Consider the following 439-nt stretch of genomic DNA (forward strand, 5'->3'; position numbering starts at 1 on the left):
AAGCACTACTGGGGAGGTCCAGTGGATCGTTGCAAAACGTCCACCACTCTGCAGGAGGCTTGATTCTCAACCAGGGAGGTAGTCAGGCTGATGACTCAAAAACAAGCGCTCATGGGAGGCAACCCATTGTTTGTTCCTTTGTTTTTGTTTTATTTTGCTATTCTGCATTTATATTTTAATTGGGAGTGTAATTCATTGGTTGGCAGGATCAAAAGGAGCCAATCCGTTGCAGATAGTAGAAGAAAAAATAAATAAATAAATTTTTACATTAGCCCAGAATGCCATGACAAAATGCCGCAGCATTCTGGGCAGCATTGAAAAAAAAAAAAAAAAAAAAAAAGAGTTTAGCATGTTTCTAAAGCCCTAATTCACCCGTATTTATACACTCTCACTTTTTTTTCGAAGACCACACTCACATTCTCACTCTTGCCATTTTTCT

The sequence above is a fragment of the Morus notabilis genome, unplaced genomic scaffold, assembly GCF_000414095.1.
Source record: "Morus notabilis unplaced genomic scaffold, ASM41409v2 Scaffold748, whole genome shotgun sequence".
NCBI lineage: Eukaryota > Viridiplantae > Streptophyta > Magnoliopsida > Rosales > Moraceae > Morus > Morus notabilis.